Source organism: Apodemus sylvaticus, chromosome 15, assembly GCF_947179515.1.
Source record: "Apodemus sylvaticus chromosome 15, mApoSyl1.1, whole genome shotgun sequence".
Lineage (NCBI taxonomy): Eukaryota > Metazoa > Chordata > Mammalia > Rodentia > Muridae > Apodemus > Apodemus sylvaticus.
Window position 1 is genome coordinate 37,044,180 of NC_067486.1, and position 9,049 is coordinate 37,053,228.

The window sequence follows — 9,049 nt, forward strand, 5'->3', positions numbered from 1 at the left end:
TTGTATCATGGATATTCTGTACCTTTTGCTAATATCTACTTGTTAGTAGGTACATATCATTCATGCCTTCTTGGGGTCTGGTCACCTCACTCAGCATGATATCTTATACATCCATACATTTGCCTGCAAAATTCATGATGTCTTCATTTTTAATAGCTAAATAGTTTTCAATTGTGTAAATGAACCAAATTGTTCTGTATCCATTTTTGGTTGAGGGACATCTGGGTTGTTTCCACTTTTTGGCCATTACAAATAAGGCTACTATGAACACAGTGGAGCATGTGTCCTTGTGGTATGGTGGTACATCTTTTGGGTATATTCCCAAGAGTGGTATAGTTGGGCCTTCAGGTAGAACTATTTCCAATTTTCTAAGGAACTGCTCAATGATTTCCAGAGTGGTTGTACTAGTTTCCAATTCCATTAGCAATGGAAGAAATCTTTTAATCTTAGCCATTCTGAATAGTGTCAGTTGGAATCTCAGGGTCATTTTGATTTGTATTTCTTAAATGATTAAGAATATTAAAGATTTCTTTCTTTTTGGGGGGGGGGCGGACCTGTACCAACCCTATATCTGATAGAGGGTTATTATCAAATCCAAAATATTTAAAAAACTTAAGAAGTTAGACTCCAGAGATTGTTTTTGGTAAGATGGCTATTTTTACTATGCAAATTTTATGGATCCATGAACATGGGAGACCTTTCCTCTTCTAAAGTCTTTGATTTCTTTCTTTGTGAACTTGAAGTTCTTCTCATACAGTTCTTTCTGCTTTTTCTAGGTTAGCGTTACACCAAGACATTTTATACTATCTGTGGCTATCAAGATGGGTGTTACTATCCTAATTTCTTGCTTAGTCTGATTATCATTTGTTTAAATAAAGGATACTGATTTGTTTGAGTTATTTTTATGTCTAGCCACTTTGCTGAAGTTTATCAGCTGTAGTGCTCTGATAGAATTTTTGGTATTGCTTATGTATATTATCATACCATCTGCAAATAGTGATACCTTGACTCTTTCTTTTCCAATCTGTAGTCCCTTGATTTCCTTTTGCTTTCTAATTGTTCTAGCTACACAAGTACTGTATTGAATAGGTAGAGAAAGAATGGGCAGACTTGTCTTATCTCAGATTTTAGTGCAATTGCTTCAGGTTTCTCTCCATGTAATTTGATGTTGCCAGCTAGTTTGCTCTATTTTTTTTTTCCTGTTTAGTCTTGTGCAATGAATTCTTGATCTCTCCAAGCCTTAACATGAAAGTGTGGTGTATTTTGTCAATGGCTTTTTCAGCATCTCATGAGATGATCATGTGATTTTGTTCTGAGTTTGTTTAGATAGTGGATTATATGCTTATTAGTAGATTATGTTGATATATTTTTGTATACTGAACCATCCCTGCATATCTGGGATGAAGCCTACTTGATTGTGGTGAATGTTGTTTTTGATGTGTTCTTGAATTCCTTTTGAAAGAATTTAATTGAATATTGTTGCATAAATATTCATAAGTAAGTTAGCCTGAAGTTCTCTTTCTTTGTCTGGTCTTGGTGTGGTTTAGTTATTGCGAGTAATTGTGGCTTCACAGACTAAATTAGGTATTTTTTTCTTTTGTTCCTATTTTGTGGAATAGTTTGAGGAGTATTAATATTAACTCTGGCAGAATTCTGCACTAAAACCATCTGGTCCAAACCTTTTTATGGTTGGAAGATTTTTAATGACTTTTTAAAAGAAGCATATTATCTATTATTAATTTTTTCAAATACTTCTATGAAATATATAGCTCTAACCTCCCTGATGACACTGTGCTTCAGCCCTTTTTCTTAGAGAATGAATTCTGTGTTCCATTTACATGATTGCAAACAAGTAGATCTTACTTTTTGTTATTGTGTGTTTCTTTGTTTGTTTGCTTTAATTTCTTTTTATTGAGCAGCTATTCAGTTTACAGCAAACCAGAGGATGAAGAAAGACTGTGCAGTCACATGCAGCATATCAATGTCATGTGAAGACAAGGCTTAGCACTAAAAGAGTCCTCATATTCAAAGTAGTAAGAACTCACTCATGATGGAAGAATCAAGAAGGCCCATTACTGTGCCTTTTGTATTAAAAATACCTCAATTTCATGCTATAGGATAAAATATGATGACAACTTAGTTAGAGAAGCATATAATGAGAAGTAATAAGACTTTTAGAGCTATCAGGATTTTTTTTTTAAATACGAAAAACAGTTTTATTCCAGGATGAATAGAAAATTTCATGTGACTCCAATTTAAAAAAAAAAGAACATGTTGCTATATATTTCCAACCCAATTACCCAGTAAAAGAAATATTAACTCAATCAGTAACAATGCAAGTTATAAGCCTAGATTGGGCAGATCTTCCACTACACTACTCTATTCCTGTCTACATTATCCCATATAACTTGTAGTTTCTTCAGGCCATGAGCTTCTGTCCAGTCTGTCTTTACCCATAGCTCCTTCTCCTCCCACAAACTCTCAGCTCCTCCTTCCTTCTGCCCAATCATTGACTCAAGCTTTTATTTGAAAAGTTAAAGTAGGGAGAAGGTTCACAAGGCCACTTATCATCTGCAGCCTGTCCCAGGAGTGGACTTAGCATCAAAATACAAGCTCAGGGCTATCCACACATCAACATTGTGGTTTTCTTAAGGAGGTAGATTTCATAATGTTTTTGATAGTTTTTGAGAAAAGGTGGAGACAATTCACATTTCTTACATACTTCTGAAAACCATTTAGAACATAATAAAATTTTATGCAAACATTTCACTTACATAGACCAATTCTGTGAGAAGCATTTCATTTGCATTATTGTTGTTTACAGACACACTATGCAAGCTATTTGCTCATTAGTTCTTTTCCTTTATTTAATTTTACTGTGATAAAATGTTAATGTCATATAGAACTCTAACTTACACAAAGTATATTAACCTTATGATATTAAATATAATTTGTAATTTTGGATGATTTTTTGTGTGCAATAGTGTTTTATTTTGAAGGAACTGAAATTGGCAGAATAATTCCCCAAAGAAATAGAATATCCTTAATCATTTTAACTTATCTCTAACCGATAAAAATAAAATTTATTTGTTTTGTAACTATTTAAATTTTATTGATATGTTCTATTTTCTAGGCTATTATTACAAGGCTTGAAATTTATTCATCTATAGAACAATGCAGAACTTCAGACTAATTGCAACAATGTAAAAAAAACACACCCACTTTGAAAAAGTTCTTCATAGGGAGGAATCAGAAGTCTATAAACATTTTATATACATTGGTACACGTACAGATTTGAGAAAAGAACAAACATATTCTTGAAGTGTTTTCTTTTCTCTTTTATACTTTCTGAACCTTATTTTCATATTTTATATGATCAGATTATTCTCTTTTTAATATTACTATTCTTTTCAACTGCTATTTTATTCTTTTACATAATTTATCTAGAAAAAATAGTAATGTGCTTCAGACTTTGTAAACTCTCCTTGACAGGGGCATAGTTTTCCTAGAAAATCTCATGCAAGCTATGAAAGTAACCTAGTGATTATTACAAGATCTCTTTGCTGATACATCATTCTAATACATAAATAATCATTGCCAATACTACTTTGATAGCGTTTGTGCAACAATGTGAGCCTTACTACTTCCTCATAAGTCAGAGAAGTTTCCTATAGGGCTCCAGATTTCCACTTTTTTGTTTCTGGTAAGTCACTTATATTGTTTACATATTACTCAAATTGATATTGAAAGAAATTCTGATATTTATAAACCTGATTATCAAAACTGTTACCTTGTGTCATCCATAAGGTAACATACATACATGGCATATTACTAGTTCTCTAGATAATTACTTTCAAACTTAGAATGGATCATTTTAAAAATTTACCCCATTCTAATATGATAAATATGATTATTAAGGTATTATTATATTACATAGTATCAAATGTTTTAAGATAGAGTTCTAATTTATATGGATTTTGATCCCAATGATATATATTAAAGACTTTCAGACAGCTCAATATGTTTCTTAAGATCAATGATTTGGTTATGGCTCAAATCACATTCATTGAAATACTCTCTATATTATTTGTCAAAAGAAAAATTAGTCATGACTCAGAATCACTTATTTTAATTGCTTCCCTACTTCTTAAAAGAACCTATTATCAATGGAATACAAATAAAAAGGAAGGAAAAATATGCTTTGGAAAACCTTTAACAAACCTAATATAATTTCTCATCTTCATTTTTTCAAAAAACTATAATTAGTGTTTGTCAGTTTTATATCATGTACCCAATGCTACTCATCCCCTTCATACCTCATACTTTTTTTTATCTTTCCCCCAACAGAGAAAATAAAATCTCATTGTAGAAGCTATCGTGTGTCACAGTGTGTCCTCCAGGATACCATTTTGTCCATACATCATTGCCTGCAAATGTTCATTGTGGTGGCCTGTTGGTCTCACATGAGGCCTCTAGGTTCTGCTACTCTATTACTACTGGAACCTCACTGGGACTTCTCTTGGATATCCTGTTTCCTGCTTTGTCATGGAAATCTTGTAGTACTGATTTATAGGCCTAGCCTGTTCATGTACTCCAAGAGTTCATCTATGGGGTAGATATTGGTGTGGGCCAATTCAAAGCCCCGGATCAGGGCATGAGGTGTATCTAAACTGTTCTCTCATGCCCTTGGGGTGGCTCATTAGCAATCCCTGCTTCCAGGGCCAGCTTTATCCTGCTGCTGAAGTAAAGTACAGTGCCCAGTCTTCCTGTTGTTACAGCCTCTGAAGGACATTCTCCCGCTCTCACAACACCAGGGTTAGCTCTGTTATAGATGTCACCACCTAGCAGACAAGAGGCAGGGCCTGCTCTCCCACATGCAGCATCTTTGAGCCAGTTTACCTCTAACCCTCACATATAGGGCTATAGGAGGATCACCAGCCACCTCTATGTAAATGCCAGGGGCCACACAGCTGTAAAGACAATTCCTGCAGGAGGACCTAATTGAGAACTAGCTGAGAGATGAAGAATTGCTAACTCAGACAATGCCAGCCAATCTGGGACTGCTGTTTAGAAGAGATGCTTTCTTAGGATCAATGGGGGGTGCAGGTAGAGGGTATTAAAAAATCTTGCAGCAGCGTTTAGACAAGCTTTCTGTAACATGTCTCACCTGCTCCTGGAGTCTGTGTTGTTGAGTCCCTACCACCTCACCTTCCATCCCCAAAGGCAGGTAGAGTCAGACATCGAGTAGTCCAGGGCACATGCAGCACAAGGTGAGATCTACCGTGCTTCCCAAGTGAGTTGGAAGGCCTGCTCTACCAAGTACTGCCTCAGGTGAGGACTACATGCAGCTCTCCTGCTCTTATGACCTCAGGCCAGCTCTCCTGCCTGCCATATGTGGCAAGGGGCAAGTAGCAGATCTCTCCATTGCCAGCACTCCTGGCACCATCAGGGCTGGCACATCTTACAACCATGGCATCAGCATTGGCTCTACTTACTGCCCAGGTGTAACATAAGGCTTGTTCTCCTGAATGATACAGCAAGCATATGGCGACCAGAAACAGCTCCCTTGCTTTTATGACCCCTGCAGGACCAAGTCTCCTACCTGCCACCTGTGGCAAGGGCAAAAGGGAGGGGTAGGGATCTCTCCCTCACTGACATCACAGAATACCAGACTAGAGGCTGGGACAGTTCTGACTCTCCCATACTCAAGCCTTAGGTCTGGCTTACATACAACCTCCACATCTAGGGCCAGATCTGTGGTGCTACCCAGGTGAGGTGCAGGGTCTGCTCTCCTACTTTGATGGCATCTGACATCAGGGCCAGTTCTCTTTCCTGATAAAGAAAGCAAGCTTGTCAGACAAGTGGTAGGACAAGCTCTCCCATGCTCACACCCCTGGGGTCAGCTCACTTACGTACCTGCTATGAGAGTCAGTTCTATCATGTTGCCCAGGTGAGGTATACAGCCTGCTTTCCAGAGTGCTGTAGCCAGTGAGGGGCAGGGACAGCTCTCAGGCTCTCATGAACTCAGGGCCAGTTCTTCCTCCTGTCACTAGTAGGGAATGGGAAGGAAGAGAATGGTAGGTCCGTGTCTTTCATGCTTATATCCTCAGGGCCTGGTTTATCCTCTACTCCCTCAATCCTCAGAACCAGTCTTCAATACTGCAGCAGGCTAGGGTGGGGTCAGTTCTCCTGTTCTCATACCCAGACCAGCTCACCTGTGATACCCAGACAAGGAATTGGACCAGTTCTACACAGCCTTAGACATCAACATCCCTAGGTGGGAGCCCAGACAAGGTGTGTCTGCCTGGACGTTGGTGGTAACAGACCCCTCATGTTTCAGGTTCAGATGTGACCCTTAGTGGCAAGCAAAGATCAGAATCTCACCATGGTTTTACTAGCATAATCAGTTACTCACATTAGACTGTTTCTTGAGACTCAATTTCTGCCTCTCTTCATTGTTCACACACCCTTCTGTTTCTCTTTCTCTTCTATTTCTCTACTACTTACTTGATCCTCTTAGTGGCACATGGAGTCTCTATGACTCCATGTCATAGAGATGACATGAGGGGTCATCTCAGGAGTGGTCTCAGGAGTGCTATGCCCTGCTGGTGCATAATGTTGCCAGTCAGTCATGGGCCAACTCATACGTTTGATGTTCACCCTCACCCCCACATGGCATGCCAGTGTCTAAATTCTGTTCATCTTAGGATGGTTTTCTGTCCAGGCTCCTTGGAACTTGTCTAGTGGTCATCTTGATCTCAATCTTCTCCTGGTCTGCCCAAGTGCAAGGTTCATCTGTTTCAGACTCACTCCAGCCCCAGGCCATCAGTCTCAAGAAGGTCTCTAGACAGGTTTTTCTAGTCCTTAGCTTTCTCCTAGTCCTGGTAGCCATAGGGCCCTGCTAGTTTGGTGGTTGTTTCAGGCTAACTCCATTTTTGAGCCGCCTTGTACTGCACTGGTAGTCATTTCAGGCTTGCTTTGTTTCAGGGAATATTAAGCTACTAATCATCTAGATGTTCAAAAGTCAGAACACTGAGTTTAGACATAGACTGTTTCCTGTCTGGCACCTACTGACATTCAAGACACAGTAGAATTTTTGTCTACTTGGTGAAATACCTATAAACAGAATTAAAGAAATATATCAATATTATCTTTAATGGTAACATTAGATATAGATTGTTTTCACCTGAAAGGTATTATTGACAATATTATAGGCAGATGCTCAGGGTATGCCCACAGGGGCAGCACCTTCCTACAACCCATATTAATTATTAATTAAGAAAATATAAGTTTCAGTAGCAGCTGAAGTCCCATGCTGTTGCTGAAAGCATATTCCATTAGCAGCAGCTTGGCCAAGCATTTTGAAGATTCCAGAACTGCTGGCGACTGCCAACGATGGCAGGAATGAGGAGGAGGAGGAATTGGCAGAAGTCTAGACGACAAGTTATGAATGTTGCAAGTGTAAAGCCAGAGAAGTGACCTAAGCTCTGTGGAGGAGCCAGAAGATCATAATTGAATCACAGACACTGGACATTGAGCTATTGATACACTTGAAGCTTAATGTTGATCTGTTCAATCTGTGATTGTGCGCTTACTCTTCCCTCTTGGAGTAAGAATGCATTATATATAAATATATTTTTAACAGGGGCTTATAATTGAGAGGCTTGAACTGTTTAAATAGATTTTGGTATTTTACACAGAATTTGAATTTTAAAAGAAATTTGGATTTGATTGACCTATTTAAAGTATTTGAAATGGTTAAAAGATGAGAATTTTGAGTTTTTAATGTGCATTATATTTATGACCTTTATTAATAGGAGATAGAGGTCTCAGGAATGAACCAATAAAGGGAAGATTCCCTCTTAATAAATGATGTGTTTGTGTGTAAAACTGACAAAGAGTCAATTGTGCTAGCTAAATTTATGTCAACTTGACACAAGGTAGAATCATCTTTGGGGAAGAACCCAAATGGAGAAAATGCCTTCATGAGATCTGGCTGTAGACAAGAGTATAAAAAAATTTCTTAATTAATCATTGATGTGACAAGGTGCAGCTCATCGTGTGTGTGTGTGTGTGTGTGTGTGTGTGTGTGTTTGTGTTTGTGTGTGTGTGTCTATGTGTGTGTATCTGTGTGTGTGTGTGTGTGTGTGTCTGTGTCTGTGTGTCTGTGTGTGTGTATGTGTGCTAACACCCTGGACTAGCAGTCCTGGTTTCTATAAGAAAGCAAATGAAGTAAGTCATAAGGAACAAGTCAATAAATAGCTTCTGCTTCAATTCTTTCCTCTGTTTTCCTGCCAGTTGGAGTTCATTTTCTTATTTTCATCAATGAACAGACATGGAATAATAATAATAATTAATAATAATAATACAAACCCCCTTTCCCCCCTAGCTTGCTTTGCTTACAGTGTTTCATCATAGCAATAGTAACCCTAAATAAGACAATCTCAAAGGGAAGAAATTGATTATAGCAGTTATTATATTGTACAGTAAATAATTATAAAGTAAAAAACAAATGATAATTCCATACATTATTCAAATTATTCTTTAAAAGTTCATAGTTATATAATAAATTTGCATATAGAAAAATCTTGGAAGGAGACTCAGAATGATGTATACCTCAGCCAATGCAATATAAGAGGGGCATATTCATGGAGGTGGGAGTGGGAGGAGGGATTGGGAATCTTTCGGGAGGGGGCTTTTGGGAGGGGGGAAATTTGGAAAGGTTTTACCATTGGCAATATAAATGAAGAAGATACTCAATAAAAAAAAAGAACACTAGTTTACTACCAAGGCACTCTAGCAACGAGTAACAAAGAAATGGTGTAACTGTCTCATATTTTTTAAAATGTAGTATCATTATTAAAAGTAACTACTGCAAATTTTGGGTGTAATGTCTTTAGTTATAAGAGGAAAACTATATAAGTAAAATTAAGTAAATATCCAAAGTAACCACTTTCTAGGAGAAAACCTAAGATTTTTAACAGGAAAAGCTGAATAAAAATTAATAATACAGATATGACAAGGATCTTGGGTAAATGTTTGTTGTCTT

The 9,049-nt window shown here is 37.6% G+C and overlaps 1 non-coding gene across 1 annotated transcript; it reads right to left on the reverse strand.

The window, feature by feature from the left end:
* Nucleotides 1-6,989: 6,989 nt before the first annotated feature.
* Nucleotides 6,990-7,127, reverse strand: LOC127666411 (small nucleolar RNA SNORA17). The gene has a single exon (XR_007973615.1). It is a non-coding gene; the product is annotated as a small nucleolar RNA SNORA17 (small nucleolar RNA).
* Between the last annotated feature and the right edge of the window lie 1,922 nt (nucleotides 7,128-9,049).